Genomic DNA, 18,925 nt, shown 5'->3' on the forward strand with positions numbered 1-18,925 from the left:
AACTATTGATTAAAGCAACAGATAATTAAATACTATGTTTGATAAAACACTGAGACTATTGAGTGCTCCAAATTCTTATTCATCACCCAATACTCATTATATTTCTATGCACCAAAGGACTAGTCCTGCAATAATTGGATATTCTTAAAGATGGTACTAAAATTGAATATCCTAGAAGTCCAGACTATCTCTCCAGATTTGATAGACTGATAATTCAGTCTATAATTTAGGAAATATGATGTTGCTAATTACAGCTCAATGTTTTAAAGTGGCCATCAGTATAACAAAGAAGAAACAATTACTAAAATAAGCTACTATCTTTATGAAAGCTTCTAAAACTCATGTCCCCTATAAGTTGCATTTTAAAATTAAAAACCAAAATTGGATAGTGGTGATGATTTCAAAAATTTGTGAATATATAAGCAAAAGCTCACTGAACTATATACTTTAAGTGGGTGAACTTTATTATTTACAAACTGTATCTGAATAAAGCTATCATTTAAAAATTGAAAAACATGTTTTAGAACAATAGGAAAAAAATCTCTTGAATCCACCCAGGGGGGAAATGGAGCTCCAGTTTCAAAAAAAATAAAATTGTCATCTATGCTTTATAAATTTAAAGATGATTTCAACAAATTTTTAAAGCACTATATTTCACATGTAGGCATTTTTTTCTAAGTAAAATCTAGGTGAATTACAAATGATCTATGTCTAATTGTTGGTTTTTGTAAAATTACATAAAATAAAAAGGCCAGTTGCTTCATTTTCTTTCATGATCATCACTTGGAGGGCAAGGGAAGTGAGTACAGAGGAGAGCAGAAATAGGAGGAAATAATGAGTTAAACTCTGTAAGTAAGAATGAATTAACATTGCCCCAGGTGGTCTCTAGAGCTCCAATTACTTACCTTCTTTCTAAGTTCAAATCTGAAGCTAGGAAAAACAAAGACAGAAAATGCAGAAATCACCCTCAAAGGACAATGTAGAAGTAAAGAAGCAATAAAGTTTAAGAAAGGGAACAGTGAATCTCAGTGAACAGTGAACAGCGAAATGGAAGACTACATCAACAGAAGCCATTTCAAATTCAAACTGGAGTTTCTGCTTCCTGAAATCAATCTCAAATTAAGGCTGTGTAAACAGTAACATACTTTCTATCTTGAAAATATAGCAAAGATATTGAGGTTTTGCTAACTCTCCTAGAGGTGTTTAAATGTGATTGGCACTGTACATAGACATGGAAATTTTAACTTTGTCTTCCCTTAAATTACCAGGGTGAATCATCTGAAGTTTCAGATATTTAACATCCAACTGATTCACCATTCAGTGTGGTCAAATTTCACATATGCCCTGGTCATTAGATAGTTTATCATGGGGGTATTAGGAATACCAAGTTTTCAGAACTTTTGGTTGGGAAAACTGTCACATTTTTTTTTCTTTCATTGTTTGCTGGTGAATATTTTATAGCTGAGGGTTTTCACTAGATCTTATAAGTCTTACCCATATTAAGGAAAACAAGAAAATTAATGTCCAATTCTTCTGAGAAAGGCTTTACATAAATACAAACTTTTCAATGTATCAGATTTCATAGCCTCTTTGTATGGAAATGTAATGTTGGTAGAAGGTTAGGTTGTCAAACAGGTTGATTGTAATGCCCTAAAAATACTGTTTCCAATAACCTCTAATATTAAATTTAGAATTTTATGTGCTAGTGAATAGAACAGAAATGAAACATTGCTGCTCTTCCTTGTGTAGTGTTGACTTCAAGGGAGAAAGGGATATATATATAACTCTATAACTCGCTGTAAATGAAGAGCAAACAAATCATTATACCAATTAATGGATTCTGCTCAGAAAAATGTTGTCAAGACTAACAGCCCTAATTTGAAAATTAAATTATCTTCAAAAAAATCATAAAACTTCCAATTTCCAAGTGATGAGGAGAGTCTAGCAAGGTCTTCTATTACACTAAGAATTACTGCATCTATGAAATATTTCATAATCTAATTCCCATTATAGTAAGAAACATTATGAAGCCAGTAAAACCAAAGTCTACACCAAGAATCTTAGTATAACTGTCAGAATAAGAGAAAGAAAAGGTTTTGGATAATTTAGCATTCTTCATTTTAACAGCTTTTGAAGTTCACGGTTTTTAAAGAGTAACATACTACATTTCATCTATAATAAGGCTAGGTCTACTACATTCATCTATAATAAGGCTAGGTCTACTTCGATTTGCCTTTTCATCTAGTACCTGATCAAACCATCTCTCTGTAATCATCATTTTTTTGTATTTTATGGTATATATTTTAGTTTCCATAGATAATATCTATACTGATCAACATCTCTTTATCATTTTTTTTTTTTATTATATTTTAGTTTCCATAGATAATCAGTCAGAACTCAGATTCTGTAACAAAGTAAGGAGTGAAGAACTTACAGTTTTTTTAAGAGTAGAGATGATTGAATTGTAGTATATTGTCTGCAATAGCACAGAAGTGACTTTTTCAGAGAAAATGCCACTTTAATAAATCTAATATGGTACTTTAAGCCTCTCTTCCATTCTAAATGCAACCAATAGACAACCAGCAGAGTCAAGACAAAAACTGTAGGTCAGTTTGTGTATTAATTTTAAATTCGGTCACAAAATCACTTAGTGCTCATTATTTCCTCAAATAAAAGCTTTCTTTTTTTTTTTTTTTTTTTTGTCTTTTGTTGTTGTTGTTGTTGTTGCTATTTCTTGGGTCGCTCCCGCGGCATATGGAGGTTCCCAGGCTAGGGGTCTAATGGAGCTGTAGCCACCGGCCTACACCAGAGCCACAGCAACGCGAGATCCGAGCCGTGTCTGCAACCTACACCACAGCTCACGGCAACGTCGAATCGTTAACCCACTGAGCAAGGGCAGGGACCAAACCCGCAACCTCATGGTTCCTAGTCGGATTCGTTAACCACTGCGCCACGACGGGAACTCCAAAGCTTTCTTAATTAACTGTATCAATTAGGTTCCGGAGAGATCCTGTACCTACTATTGGTTCTTCCACACATTTCTAAACCATATGCATCAACAGAATTTTTTCTTTTTTTTTTTTTTTCTTTTCAGGGCCGCACCTGTGGCATATGGAAGTTCCTGGGTTAGAGGTCAAATCAGAGCTGCAGCTGCTGGCCTATGCCAGAGCCACAGCAATGCCAGATCTGAGCCGTGTCTGAGATCTTCACCACAGCTCATGGCAACGCAGGATCCTTAACCCACTGACAAGGGCCATATCCATAAACCTGCAACCTCATGGATACTAAACAGGTTTGTTACTACTGAGCCACAACAGGAACTTTTGACAGAATTTTTTAAAACCCTCAAATTTAAAGGATTTCTAGCCATGGTTAGTTACACTGTGAAGTTATAAATATTTCAGATTACACAGCACATAATGAATGCTGAGTAGGGATCAGCAGTTCTAATTTATATTAATTCATCCATTCTTCTGGAAAGGGGAATGAGAAAAGATATATTTATCCCAGTTTTACTATACTAATACACTTAATAGCCAGATCAATTATAATTGTTTCTTGCTTCAATTTTAGAAATATTGACCTAAGTGTCATCTTTGTTGACTGCAAGCTTCTAGGAAAATTTACATCTTGGGCTTCTTCTAGAGCAGATGTATAAGGAGGTAGAACAAATAGAAGAAAACTCTTGCCTACTCTGGAATAAATTACGTAAGCAAGGCACTTTTATTTTTTTCTCCTCTAGTGAGTTTTAAGGTCATGTGGTTTGCCTGACTTGATAAAATTTAGGATCATAAAATTTAATTACCTGACATAACTGTTAATGACTTTGTAATATTTCCAAAAATTCAAAATAATGTAGCATATATTCTTAGGGCAATTAATAAAGACGTTAAGAAGTGTTTTAAAGAATCATTTTAATATTGTCTAGTCTTTGAAAGGCAAAAAACCTTTTTAGATGTATATGTTCTGTTGGGATTTTTTTTTTTCTCTAAAGGGTGGAATTGCAGATAACTCTGTTAGGATTTTTTTAATGCCGTATTACTTGATCATATAATGTAAAAAGAAGAAAAAGCCAAAACCTCCCAGCAAGCCAGGACTGCTGATATAGTCTAGGCACAATTCTTTGTAATCAAACCAAACAATAGAGATGCTGCTTCCCACTGTGTCACCTGGCTTGAAATAATATAATGATCAGTACTTCTCTTCATCTTTAACTTCCTTCCTTGTGTCTTTTGAATTTCAGCTCAGTTATATTGACAAAAAGCTTGAAGTCATCACAAAGTCAGAAATGGATAAAGCTAAAAATGACAGATTAAGCCATCTAGTTCTTGATTAAGCAGCTTTGTTGGTTATTGTGTATCACACTTTTTAAAGTTAAAATGTTAAAAACTTTAAAGATAAAGTTTTGGAGTTCCCTAGTGGCCTGCTGGTTAAGGATTCAGCATTGTCACTGCTGTGGCTCAAGTTTGATCCCTGGCCTGGGAACTTCCGCATGCTGTGGACGTGGCAAAAAAAATAAATAAAAGATAAAGTTTTATTTTTGTATCATATCATCATAGATGATGATTGCTGGCCAAAAGGAAAGCCAACAAAGTTGAATTCTCTGGCAAATATTGCCCCTCAGCATGGTTACACCAGCAGTGTAAACATTCATACTTTCCATTACTAGATCACCTAGTAAAAGATTTTTGCTGTCATTTTTCTACTAATGTCTAGAAGATGCCCAAATAGTAAAATAATGTCACTTCAAAAATTAAAAAGCCAGAAAATATATTTCACCTTGGGCAGTTCTACTCCAAGACTCTCATTATATAACAAAAGGCATCTAGTCATTGCTGTAATGGCTTTTGCTTTACATTAAACTCTACTTTGAGAGAATGAAGTATTTCTGTACTTGTCCATAAATTAAAACATGTATAAAAACTTGGGGGTAAAAAAATATTTTATTTAAGAATTTTTTTCCCAGAGTTCCCGTTGTGGCACAGTGAAAATGATTCTGACTAGTAACCATGAGGTTGTAGATTTGATCCCTGGCCTCACTCAGTGGGTTAAGGATCCTGCATTGCTGTGTGTGGCCCTAAAAAGCAAAAAAAAAAAAAAAGATTTTTTTTTTCCTTTAGTCTTCAAAAAGGACATTGTTATCACTTGCCTTTAAAGCATTGTCCCCAGTGAACTGGTATTGTTCTAGAAATTGAAATGTGTGGAGACTTGGTCCTTCAAATTTGTTGGTAAGGAGAAAAAGTCCTCATTTCTTTGGTTTAGTGTTAAAATTTGTGACAGAGACTATTTTATATTTACCAATGCAGCCCGATTGAGATATTTTTTTAAATAAACATAGTTAAAAGGTTATTCATAGTAGGATGGGTAAGAAATATCCTTCAATTTGCTCAATTTCCATTACAAGTGAAGATTTTGGAGAGAAGGGAGATCAGTTAGATAGGGAAGTGATGCAGGTCTTAATTTATGCAAATATGTTACGATGAGAAGACAGAGAAGTAAAGTCTGACAGAGAATTTCCCATCAACAAGGCAAATGATTGGTGCTTATTAATCAACTAATTCTTGTTCTGTTAGCCAGCTTCCCAATGATGATGATGACGATGGTGATGATGATGGTGATGATGATGATGATGATGATGATGATGATGATGATGATGATGCAAAAGATGATGAGATTAGTGGTGGTGGCAGTAATAGTGGTAGTTGTAGTGTGTTTTTAATAGCTGGTTTGGTTCTGCCCTGCTAAATCTGACGTTTTCAAATATACATTATCTTTAGGATGGCGGATGTTAAGGGTTTGCCAACCCCCATAGCAAATTTGATACTACAGATAAGGTAGAATACAGGATTTGGAATTTATAAGCCTTGTTATCCAAATGAATGAAACTCAGTCGATTATATTGTTTACTGAGGAAGGCATGGATATCAAGCAAAATAAAAATTATATAGCTGTGTGAGTTCTATAAATTGATTATGGAAATTGATTATTGCTTAAAAGTTTGTGTTCAAGATTTTTGTTAGGTAACGTCTTACAGTAAAATGCAGACTTTGTTATTCATATTCTTGTCTAATGAATACACATAAAAGGAAAATTTTATCTTTTTCAAAAAGACAAAGTTTTCAATGAAGAATTTTTAGGGAGAAAAAAGTGCCATATTTCAGCCATTACTGATAAGTAAATTCCTTTTTATCTTTGTTATCTCATCTGTAAGGCAAATGTTAATAACATTCAAAGGGGATTTATAAACTCAAGCTTTTTTTTTTCTCTTTTTGAATTACAAATTCTAATTTAAAGAGCTCTTTCCCACCTTTGCGATGTGTGCTTGGCTCCCATGTGTACTGGAGTTACAATATATATCTATTTAATGTGCAACATGTTCATTGTAGCCTCAGGGAAATCAAGAAACAACAGCTCTCTGAACTAAGCTTAACTTTACATCATACTGAACAAGTGGCCTCACTTGTAATGCAGTTTTATGTGATAATAAAATTATTTATTGAGTTCCAGAAAATATTTTGAACATTAATTTATATTCTATCTTTAAAAAAAATCTGTCTACACTGAACTAATAGTGAGTAATAACTCTTGGGACAATAATAAAAGAATAGACTCAAACAAAAGCAAGTTCACTCAGTTATACAAAGACAGAATGATAAGGTACCTATTTTCCAAACTCCTTAACTCTAGGTTCTAAGCTTGATCTGAGCATGGTCTATAACTTTTCCTTTATTCCAATTTATCATATCTTGATAAACGATATCACTGTTGACAGAAAACAATATTAGTATAATCAGAATTTAGTTCTAAAGCTTCTTTGATATGGTAGTTGGCCTGAAATTCTTGTCCATTTGTTCAGTTACATAAAATGATTAATAGGAAAACAAAAGAAGCCACCCAAAACATTCAGCTATCCTTCAATTTGTTCTCTATGCTAGTTCTTAGTGAAAATTTTCTTTGTGCAAGTCTCAAGAGTCTTAGGCAAAGATGTTACTAGAAAATACTGAAGTCCATGCACACATATTATACAGGTTAATAAAAAACTAATTCTCTACTGTTAAAGCTAACATTCAGTTTGTGTTCATCAAATTCCCATAGTAACACTCAATCTACATCTTTTAATCATATCCTGATATTTTTAATTTGAGTATAGTTGATGTACAATATTATATTGTTTCAGGTGTGCAGCATAGTGATTCATTATTTTTACAGATTATATTCCATTAAAAGTTATTACAAGGTAATGGCTAAAATTCCCTGTGCTATACAATATATCCCTGTTGTTTATCTATTTTTATATTATAGTACTTTGATCAGTTTTGTATAGTATTCTAGACTTATAAAGAATTCTAGACTCCCAACATAATACTGTTATTTTCATGATAATAAGCTTCCCAGAGCTTATTTTCCATGGAAGCCAGTAGTTAGCAAGTGCACCAGGCTCAACAAAAATGTCTTTGTGGATTTGGTAAAAAGCTGCTTCTTTCCTACAGCAAAGCTGAATCTGTGGCAGGCCTGCAGTGCATAACTTCCTCAGTGTTTGTTTTTCAGAAAATTCAATATTCTTTTCTATTTCCTAAAACTAGATTAAGAAAGCATTGCTGGATTCTGCAAGAGTTAGGATTGGAAAGAGCTTTAAAAGTCATTCATTAGCTACCTGTTCTTCCCCTTTCCTCACCCATGACTCTGCTTTGTAATATCCCCACAAAGCGATTAACTTGTGTAGGGTTGAACACTTCAATACTGGAGAACTCACTACCTCCAGAAATAGCTCATCCTTCTTAACCATTTCTAAATGCTATAAAATCCTCCTATAGAGCCAGATTCTGTAGGCTCCACCACTAATTCCAGTTTTATTCTCTTATCCTGTAGTTTTCTTCAGTTCACAATTATTTATTGAATGCCTAGTTTGTGTCAGACACTGTGCCAGGCACAGAGGGAACAAATTCAAATAAGATATGAATGTTTTCCTTAGAAAACAAATCAAATCATTTTTTTCATTAAAAAAAAAAAAAACTCAAATAGTTTAAGTCATCTAGCATGTATCCTAAGAGTCTTGTCTCCCAGAGGATACAAACCCATAGTTCATCATATAACATGATTCAAGTCTCCTACTGACCTGAATATTCTTGTAAATGAACTCCAATCTACTAATTTTATTCTTAAAATATGTACCTGGAAGCACCAAATAGAGCCTAGTTATAGCCTGACTCTTTCTATGAAAGTGAAAAAGTCCATGTTTCCTGGTTAACATATCATATCAAACTGAGGACTTGTTCATCCTGATGCCAGCTAAAATCCACCAAATGTTTCCTTCCGGACCAAAATTTGTGCAGAGATGTTTGGTACCCAGAGTTCAGCACCTCCAATTTATTCCTATTAAGTTTCATCTTGGTCAGTTCAAACTTTCATGATCTCTTTCCAAGGTGGGCCAATTTGGTAAAATATCTTCTATATTTATATTCAGGTCATTTAGAAACTCAGGTTTTAGCATTCCTGTCCTTACCTTTCATCCTAAACTCTTTTCTGTCAACAATTAGTAGTTATCACTGTGCCCAGTATTAGGATAGATGAGGGCGAAGGAGATGAAGAAAAGCAGATGACTAAATTCTGGCCCTTGAGATACTTACAATTTGGTTGAGGAGATAGTTCTTACAAAAAGGAAAGAAGAAATTAGACAGAAATGCAATGTACCTCTTCGAACTTATGTAATACGATTGTTTACAGACCAAGAAAACCAAGCTTATTTAGAAATGACTCTCAAACAAGTACATGTTTTATTGCATGGCAAAAGCCCTAATTACTACAGAAATGTTGAACAGAGATCAAAGTGGTCTGAAAGTCAGAATAAGATATGGAGGTAGCAAGAATGATAGTTCAGGGACCTAGTAGTCTTGAGCTAGGAATAAAGGAAAAATCACTGTTGCCCTGGCCTTTCAATCATAGTTTAATTCAAATAAGAAGTCCTAATTTCCATCTTTCTCATCCTATGCTGGAAGAGTGAAATGCCTGCCATAATATAAGGTTCATTCATTATAGCATGAGTGTGCTCCATGACAACACATGTTTCTCTAAGGACTTGACATCTAGGTAGCTTCTAATTCTTTCTCCTCCTTGATGAGGCTGCTAGAATCCATGCCCTTTCCTATTCAAACTTACATGTATAAATGTTGTTTTTAAAATAAGTATTTGATTACTAGAGGCCACAACTACAAAAATATCAAATACAATTAAATTAATTCGATAACACATTTGAAAAAAAAGCACAAATTTTTAACCTTGATGTACCTTTTTATTCTGAGAAGTGGGAAAAAAAATATGTAGATGGGACCTTCTAAATCCTATCAAAGGGTTTTCAGTTTCTTTCTCCTCCTATCCATGAAGGTATCAAAGAACCAGCGTTTATTTTTTTTCGCTAAAACAGGGCATCTTTCCAAAAAGAAGTTGCACTCAGAGAAAAGCTGACGCGATCAGAGACTGCCCCCTGCCTTCCTACACAGCACATAGAGTTCAACTGCTTTGTTTTTCATTAAAAATAATTTATCAAATTTGAATGAGCCATCTGTATCTAAGATTTTTTTTTTTTTTTGCTTATCCAATGGCACTGCCTGAGAAATAGTAAGAGAGAAATCTATTTCGTGAAATACAAAAGGTTATTGAGGGTATGGCATATCTCAATGATGAACATTATCAATGTGATCATGAGTTTTTCCAGTTAAGCAAAAATATGAAATGCTGAAAATATCATCTTGTACAATTGTATAATTCCAAAAAAAATTTAAAAAAACCCCTCTGACTCTCAGGATTTGCTTTAAAACTGAAAAAAAAAATATGGGTGGAAGGATTACCAAAATAACTTACATTAATGTCCTGTGGTAAATAAGGGTGGGGGGGGAATCTCCCAGTAGAATTTTTGTGTAGCTTCTTTTGTTCTGCAAAAATATCTGCCTTGGAATATTTTTCTAAAGCCAGGTCACTCATTTTTAAATCGATGACAGTTTATAATCTTTTAGGTTTGTTAAAATAGGGATCTCTGAGAATTAGACTTCTCCGGTTCTCCAAATCTTAAGGGGTGAAGAACTTGAAAAAGGTCTTAGTAACAATCTTCTTTAATTTGTCCCTGAATTTTTAAATCAATAGTTTTGGAAAGGTACGTATTTGAGGTGAGGGAAAATTCCCCTAGTGTGAAAGTTGCAAAAGCATGGCTATATTCTTACAATACGAGCGAGTTTGGGGAAACTGTGTTGGGGGCGCTGGGAATTTTCATTAAACTCGAGGACTTCACAGTAAATTACCCCTTGGTCCAGGGACAACTTCCACAGACCTAAGGAAGGGAAAGGAAAGCCATGAAAACTTTGGCCTGATTCCCCAGGACACTTTAGACAGAGGCTCGAGAAAGCCTCTTTGGCGACGACAGAGCGCGCCGGTGTGTACTTACTCTGAGTTTGCTTGCCTGATCTTACAGTGCACCCTAAATTTCTCCTTAACGATATATTCTCGGGGTTTGTATTGCCAAAACCTCTATAAAGCCCCTCCGATCTGCCAGTGCTCGGCTAGGCGGCTGCCTAGAGAACCCTAAGAGGCGTTAATGCGCCTCCAGGGCCGGGAAAGCGGAGCGGGCGCTCGGAGCTGAACCCGGCGCTCTCAGCCCAGCTGCGTCCCCGGCTCCGTTTCAGCCTCATCGGTTTCCGGCTGCTCGGCGAGCACCGCTCGAAGGCTAACTTGCCTGCCTGGTTGTCTACCCGAATTGGAAACCCAGGCGCGCTTCAGCCCGCCGCCGAGCTGGCTAACTTTGGCGCCGCTGCACCAGGAACCTTCCCATCCCCTGAGTGGCCTTTCGCACTTTTATCTTTCTAGGGGAGAAAGAGAACAACCTAAAGAGCGAGTTGTGTAGTACTAGTAGTAATGATAATGATAATAATAACTCAATAACATAATAATAAGTTATTATCACTAACACCTTTATCTTCATCATTGTAGTTATTGTGGTCAGCGGCTCTAAGCTGGTTCCCCCGGGAGCTGGTGAGAGTGAAAAGGTCCCTTAGCTTAGGCGGATGCTGTCTCTGGCTCTCGGCTCCGCAGTCTATTGTGCTTTAGCGATTATATCACAGAAATTAATATTTACATTTTTTTTTCTTTTAGTAAAGCCAATCTCAGCCTGAGATAAAATAAATATAAGTCCCGCCAGACAAGCGAGGATGAAGCATTCCTCCTTGCTCACGGGGATAGAAAAAGAGAATGAGGGGAATTTTTAAAGATGAGTGCTTAATTATTTAAAAAAGAAGACACGTGTTTTCTCTTGTATTTGTAATTCATTATTCGCTAACAAAGCACTTCTAAGGATTCGAGGGTTGTGCAGTCCGTGGACTTGGCAGCGCTTGTCGCCACCACCTGTGCAGCATCATACAGTAGCATTCAACAGATGCTTCAAGAAAACTGGGAAGGGTTTTGCTTTGCGAAACAGAATTTGGGTGTGGACAGTATGTTCGCTGCCAAATTAAACTTCAGAGCCCTGCAAAGTGTCTCAATTCAGTGGTGATGGAGGGAACCGGAGGATTCCCAAATGCCTCTATTGGAGTATAACAAAAAGTTCCGTTTACAAATCAGAAAAACAAGGCACAGAGAAAAGTAAACCAGAATAAAGAAGGAACCCGATCCTTATCACTGCTCCCATCTCCTCTCCATCCCTAACTTTTGGAGCTACTGAGGCAATCAGTCCCTAGAGCAGCCCGCGCTCTGTGGGGTTGGAGCCTCCAATCTGCTGCACAGCCTCCCATAGCCTCTACCACACAATCGCTGCTCTGCCATCTGGTCCCAAGCAGCAGAACCAGATCTCTCTCTCTCTCTATCTATCTCTCTCTCTCTCTCTCTCTCTCTCTCTCTCTCTCTCTCTCTCAGGCCCAGCTACCTCCAACCTGCTGGGAGCCAGTTCCCACTTCTTTCACCCGTGGCCCTCGGTACAGTGCCAAGGAGCCTCGGCCAGGACTTGTGACCTTTCTCTCCCATTCCTTCAAAGAAGAAATCTGCTTTGCCCTCCTCCCACCCACCGGTCTCGGTGTGAGCATCTTCACTGTTAATCTTGGTCCTGGTGCCTGCGAGGCATCTCGGCCAAGGTGGCCCAGACCGCCCTTCTCTGTGCTGCAGCCCTAACATGGAAAGCACTCTCCTGGCGCCTTGGGAGCCCAAGAAAAAGAGCTCTCTTGCCTTGTTGATGATCGGCTCCCCTTAGTTGCCAAAAGAGAGGTTCGTGGTTCACCCCTTGCCCTGCTGTCTTCACTATGTCATGGCAGTCCTCACAGCGGCTGGGCAACCAAATAGCTCTGGGCCCCAAGCTCTGCGCAGGAGAAAAATGTGCAGCCTCGTCTCACAAACCTAAAGGAGCTGGGTTCAGGGCGTCATTCTAAGCACTCAGCTGGGGGCTGGGGGTTCAAGAATGGAAATAAGATGTGCCCTCTTGGAGCACGAAGGCCAAGGACTTTCCTTTCTCCCTTCTTTGTATTTGGGGCTGAGGACAAGGGTGGGGAATCGATCCTTATAATTGGACTAAGGCCTTTGCCCCCTAAATGTATGTGACCCTTTGAATGCCTCAGTTGCTTTGTTGGGGAAAGTGGCAGGAGTCAGGGACTGAATTTCAAAGCTCGTGGTAACTTCCAAGACTTGAGAATTGTTGAACGGAAATGTTCAAGGGAGTGTGTGGGGTGTGTGTGCATGTTCCGGGAGGGATGTTCTTTGAATCTTTAAGGGTACATTCTTGAGGGCCTGGCTCCCCCCGACTGACACCCCCATTTCCCCCCCACTACCACCCTCCCCCGGCCCAGGCCTCATGGATCAAGTTAATCACCACCACCATAACCACCACCACAACCACCATCACCACCACCACCACCACCACCAAGGGGTCCCGCGCCCCCTGCCAGCAGGCTCCAGTTGCACTAAGAGACTGGTCCAAACAGGCCGGGGGCAGTGGATTCCTGAGCGCCGATTGGCCATTCTTGGCTCCGCCCCTCATCCCTGGTTTAGCCCAAGAGAGCGATGCAGCTTCATCGGCGCTGGGTAGGCGCTCTGGTGCTCGCCGAGGACACTCCGCTCCTCGGGTGCACGGATCTTTCCGATCCTGCCTTTGGAGCAGCTAGATTGCCAGCCTTGGCTGCTCCATCGGCCTGCCTGCCCCTTACCTGCGATTGCATATGAACTTTTCTTACCTCTTCTTGCACATCGTTGTCGTCGGAGTCGTCGAGATCGTCGTGGTGCTCCCGTGATGGCCTTCGTCCGTTTAGAATAGTGTAGTTAGTTAGGGGCCACCAAAGAAGAAAGAAGACGCGAATAGCGCAGAGATGCTGGAGGTGGTCAGTTACTATGCTAGAGTAAGATAGTGGAACAAGAAAAGCCAAACCAATCCGGGGGTGCACGGTCGCCCGGAGGAGGTCGACTAGCCGGCGCTTGCTATCGCGCCGAGCTCCCTCCGTCCCTCTCTCCGCCGAGGCGCGAGATTGCGGCGCGCAGCGCAGCGCACTGACTGCCGCGGGCTCCGCTGGGCGATTGCAGCCGAGTCCGTTTCTCGTCTAGCTGCCGCCGCGGCGACCGCTGCCTTGCCTTCCTCCCGGACGCTTGTGGTAAGTTGGAACCCGGGCGTCATTGCTAGCCAAGACCCTAATGGTTTAGGCGGGGGATGGCGTGGCGAGCAGGGACAGGTCCCGTACGTTGCAGCTTTCAGGACCGCACTGGCCCGGGCGGGAGGTGAGGGGGGCGGGGATTGGGAGGGACTCTGAACGCGCAAATCGCGGAGAGTCTGGGGTCTTAGGGAGGGGCGAGGGACTTAGGTTCCAAGGGAGGGGCACCGAGGTCTCGAGAGAGGTTGGGAGGGGTGACTCCAGAGGAACAGGCGAAGGGCGAAGGCGGGGGTCTCTAGAATACGCCCCCGGGAAGCTGAGAGTGAGGGGAGGCGGGCGTGAGATCTCAAGAAGTGAGAGGGAAGAGGGGAGAGTGGGAGACGAGACTGAACATAGGTGTCTCTGGGCAAAGGTTCGGGCTGCGGAAGGTGCAAATGAATTGAGGGCACGGACTACGTTTTAAAGAAATCTGATATTGGGCAAGTGGGAGGGGGCTTAAGGATTGGGACAATGGAAGCAAAAGGGGACGAAAGATCCTCTATTAAGTTCTCATTGAAAACAGACCCTAATTTTTGGAGGGTCTCAGTAAACACTGATAACTCAGGGGAGACAAACACTGCGGATCTGTGTCTTGGTCTAACTGCTGTTGGCTGAATTTGAACAGGGGTGCTGACGATCACGTAAGTTTAATCGGAGGGTCTAAGGGCGTACAGCGAGCCTTCTTACTAGCTTACCTAAGTCACTTGGTGACAGTTTTATATTTTGAAAAGGATTGCCGAGACGTCTCCAGCGCTGCCTCTTATTCCAGTTCCTTTACTCAGTTTAACCTGACAAGTAATCGTAACAGCGTACCTCGGAATTGCTAAACATAATGAGAACAGGTTGCCGGTCCTGACGCCACATAAAGTTCGTCATTGCAAAACGTGTCTGTGTGTCTGTTTTTTTTCTGCGCCGTGCCCTTTGCTTTTTGCTTCCTGTTGGGTAATAGGCGACCTGAGGTGACAAACATTTTGTATTCTGTCCGAATCCCATTTTAAGCGACAGCGCTCCTCTACTCAAATTCAGCGGGCGATATTCGGCACTTAGAGAAAATCTGATTTGATTGAGAATCACTGCCGGTACCGCACAGCATTACTATTAACTATAACATTACTATTTACTGTCACAGGTCCCCTCCAGAGAAGCCTTTGCTAAGCCCCTGAACAACCTCACCACATATCTTTTAGGTAGGCTAACCAAGGGAATCTCCCTCTAGGGGAAAATCCATTGATTTTTAATGATTGGGGTTAAGGGAGATGCTGCGCAGTAAGTAATCTCTGAGCTTCCCAGTTTGCAGACATTTGTGACCTCACACACACAGTGATGCAAAAGACATCTCTGTTTCAGAATTTAAATTAAGGATTTTATCTAGGAGTTCTCTTGTGGCACAGTAGGTCAAGGATCTGGCTTTGTCACTACAGCAGTTTGGGTCACTGATGTGGCACGGGTTCAATCCCTGGCACAGGAACTTCCAAATGCCCGGGTGCCACCCCCCCCCCGAGAAAAAAGAAAAAAATTTATCTACGTAGCAATCATTCTAACAATCAAAATATGAACATGGTAGAAACCAAGTGTTTCTCTAGTTGACTATATAGGTGTAGACACAATGAAAAAGGCCAATTGACATGCCCTACAGAAAAAAACAATGATTTCTACCATGATCATTGCATTTTTTTTTTTTGCAGTATTTAAGTCACACTGAATACCATCCTTTCAGAAAAGTATGATTTCTTTGCACCATGATACCTTGATGCTTGGTAGTCATCTACCTTTCCCCCATGGGTGGGAGGAATTACATAATTTTTCTATATTTTGGGGAGGTAGGTTATAGAATATTTAATTATATTTCTCATTCCCTAAATATGTTCTTCTGAGCCTTCTGGAAGGAAATAAAATATTTTTTTTCGTTCACACAATTTCTTTCCTAATAGCTTTTATCATCTACAGCAACAAGCCCAACGCAAGTCCTGAGATTCGGAAGGTGGATAAGGCTTTTGATTGCAATGTCAAGGTAGGATCTGGGGTGCTTAAACCAACACTGATAGCGTTTTTCATGCTGCATAATCTAGAGAAGGTTATTAACCTTTCCTATTCTTTCTTGAGAGGTCTAGATCTAGAGTTGTCATGGATGACATAATTTCAAATAATAACACAACAGGCTCTGGTGCAGTATGAATTGATGGGAAGAGAGGTGAGAACCGACATTTTTGCAAACCTACTGGATGCCAGGCTTGGAACCAAGAGCATTACAAATATACATTATTTCACATGGTCTTCATAGCAAGAGGAAGATATTTTCTTGGTACCACTAGATTTTTCCCTTCCCTTTCTCAAGATATTCTTGTAGATTAATTTAAAGCAATCACGTAAGAAAACTTTCTTTGTGCTTTCAAGGCTATGTCAGAAGTACATGTTTATTTCTTTAGCAATAAAAGTAAAATCTGAAAAAAACTAACATCTCTGATATAATGTTGGGCTAATCCATTAATGGTTTAAGCAACATGCTCACCCACAGAGGTTTACAGATAGTAAATTTCTCCTCTGGAAAATACATTTTAAAATCATGTTAGATTTGTATGATTATCACTACCATTTGGAATTTGATTATCTAGGAATACTTCTAAATCTAAATAATAATATGAAGTCCGCATCAAACCCTAATTATTTTACTGTTCCACTTACATCCTTTGAGTAAAACTTATTATTACTCTCCAACAAAGGGAAACATACAAATTAAAATAAAATTTGAGGGAGAGATTACCAGTAACCAATATTAAGTATCCTCAGATACTCTTATTAAATTGTTCAAGCCTGAGATTGAAGAAGGTGGCTGCTAAGCATGCTGGCAAATAAATCCCAAGTTATAATGGCTCCAGAAGCTCCAGGCTATTTGGCCAGTATCATTAAAGAATCTCTCACCACCTCTCTTTATAGCAATAAAATGTCTCACAGAATGAGAATGTATGTCACTTGCATTGATATTATTTTAGTACAGCATCTGGTAGAGCTTAGTGATTTAACAGAAGAAATATTAAATTATGCCCCAGTGATGGTATGGATAGCCATAAGCAAACCGGAAAAACCTGACCAAAAGGTGGGGTTAATAACATATTATATTATTTAAATATAACAATATTATTAATGTTCTCCATTAATATAGTAACCCTATGTGATGTAAAACACCTGGATATTAAGCATTTAAAACATTTTAAATTATTGTACAAAGCCATGTTTTTATATTCGTAGTAGCAGTCATTCGTCACTGCTCCAAGATACTATATTGTTTTATCTACAACTTGTATACTATTTAATCTCAGAAAACGTCAATCACTAGATTAATGAGTGTTTCATCAGTCCATCACTCCATCTCTGGCTTTCTTTAAAACATTTTAAGGCTTCTTCATATACTGAAAAACACTGCTGCAAGAAAGCCCAGTAATCGCCCTTTTAGACAAGTAATATTGAAACCAACCAAGAGGCTAAGCTGCACCATCATTTAGCCAGTTACTAGCTGATTTAATACTAATGTTCACATGCAACCACTCTTTGGCAGTCACTTCTGAAATTTTAATGCACAAAAGATATAATGAAAGCAGGATTTTCAAATAAGATGCACATGAGCTGCAGTCTTAATTATGCTTTCTCTCCCTGTACCCAACATCTCTACTTCACCCTATCTATTCCTTCCACCCTTCAGCTGTGGTTAAGACGTGCCATCTGCCGTTTACTAAGATACTTGCTTATGGCAACATTGTACATGTAGTCAGCATTTAATAAAGTTAATCTTGTTAATTAAGGTTAAGCTTATTCATAGATGACCACTTACATGGTCTAATTTGAAAAGCACTAGAAAGGCCTTTTGGCTCCCAAACTAATAGGCTTCATGCTGTTCCACAGTACTTGAAATTTTACATTCAGGAATTTCTTTCTTTAATCTTAGCCATTGTCTCTTTAAATATAAATATCCACTTAGAGGGGTAACCTTTTATTTTACCTATTAATAACTAAGCATAAATTTATTGAAGACTGTCAGAAAGCCTTTAGAACTGTATTGTCCAATAGAACAGCCACCAGCCAAATGTGGCTATTTAAATTTATATTGATTGAATTTAGTACAACTATAAATTCAGACCCTTAGTCTCACAGACCACATTTCGGCTACTCAACAGCCACATGTGGCTAGTGACAAGCTGTTGAAGAGTCAGATATAGACTATACCCATCACTACAGAAAGTTCTTTTGCACAGAAATGTGCTAGAAAGCAGGAACCCTCAGCTTTTTCTCAGAACAATTCCTCTACCTCTTTGCTTTAACCAAAACCTGTATTTCTCCTTCTTGCATTACTTCTCCGGAAGTTTCCCTGCTTCCTGACAGATCTCTCAAATGAAGATGAATTAATTCTTATCCTCTACCTCTCCCCACTTCATGAATCTCCTCCGCATGTAAGGGCTTAAAATTATGGCTGAAACTCCCCTAGTTCCATTTTTTAAACTTTCAAAACACTAGAAAATGTCTCTTCTATTTTTATTTAAACAATCTTTTATTGAAACATACACCATTCCAACATTTCTTTCTTGGCTCTGTTATCTATACCTTCATGGAAATTTTGTCACCTGACTCTGTTTTACTGTTCATTTTTAATCTTTCCATTCTCTGGAGACTTTAAGATCTATGAAGATTGCCAGATAAGAGTCTAGTCTCATAATTCCTTGACCTCTTATTTTCTTTTCCTTTCTTTATTTTTTTTTTTGTCTTTTTTTTTTAAGGGCCGCACCCGCAGCATATGCAAGTTCCCGCACCCGCAGCATATGCAAGTTCCCAGGCTAGGGGTCGAGCTATAGCCACTGGCCTACACCACAGCCACAGCAACGCCAGATCCGAGACTGGTCTGCAACCTACACCACAGCTCATGGCAAGGCCAGGTCCTTAACCCACTGAAAGAGGCCAGGGCTCAAACCTGTGTCCTCATGGATATCAGTCAGATTCATTTCCACTGAGCCACGATGGGAACTCCCAACCTCTTACTTTTTATTGTCTTCAGCTTCAAGCCCAAGGCCACAGCTGAAATGCATCGAATTCTAAAATTCTATGTTGAGAAATACTACCCTCAGATTATGACATTCTGTTCCCACCCTGCCCCCACTTCTCCTTCCCCTGTATCTGCTCTTCAACCTCAAGTCTTCCTGAGCTCTTCCAAAAGTTCTTAGTTATAATGCCCCCTTTTGGCTTCACTTCATTTTCTTCCTATTCTGACTCTCATGTTATTCATGTCACTGTTT

The 18,925-nt window shown here is 39.0% G+C and overlaps 1 protein-coding gene across 2 annotated transcripts in view; it reads left to right on the top strand.

Annotated features, from left to right (window-relative positions):
* HTR2C (5-hydroxytryptamine (serotonin) receptor 2C, G protein-coupled) overlaps positions 13,008–18,925 on the top strand; it is a 259,938-nt gene continuing 254,020 nt past the window's right edge. Inside the window, exon 1 of one of the 2 annotated variants that reach the window (XM_021079477.1) lies at positions 13,008–13,610. The gene's annotated coding sequence lies outside the window, so the exon portion shown is untranslated. 2 annotated transcript variants of the gene reach the window in all.

The sequence above is a fragment of the Sus scrofa genome, chromosome X (assembly GCF_000003025.6).
Source record: "Sus scrofa isolate TJ Tabasco breed Duroc chromosome X, Sscrofa11.1, whole genome shotgun sequence".
In the NCBI taxonomy this organism is placed as follows: Eukaryota; Metazoa; Chordata; class Mammalia; order Artiodactyla; family Suidae; genus Sus; species Sus scrofa.